This window comes from Octopus sinensis, linkage group LG2 (assembly GCF_006345805.1).
Source record: "Octopus sinensis linkage group LG2, ASM634580v1, whole genome shotgun sequence".
NCBI lineage: Eukaryota > Metazoa > Mollusca > Cephalopoda > Octopoda > Octopodidae > Octopus > Octopus sinensis.
This window is the reverse complement of record NC_042998.1, coordinates 148,204,832-148,205,140: the sequence shown is the minus strand read 5'-3', so window position 1 is coordinate 148,205,140 and position 309 is coordinate 148,204,832.

The following is a 309-nucleotide window of genomic DNA, read 5'->3' as shown; positions in this document are numbered from 1 at the left end:
TAGATAGATAGATAGATAGATAGACAAAGAGATAGATATGCATGTACATATATTCATACATACAGGCGTATATATATGGAAATCTGTATATACATATATATGCAAATATGTTTACATGTATATATGCTTTTAGACATATATATACACACACATACATACATATATATATATATGTATTATGATATGTACGTATGTATATATGTATGTATACATGTACATACGCTTCTTCATATATATACTTACATATATGAGTGTGTGTGCATATATATATATATATATATATATATATATATATATATATGCATATTA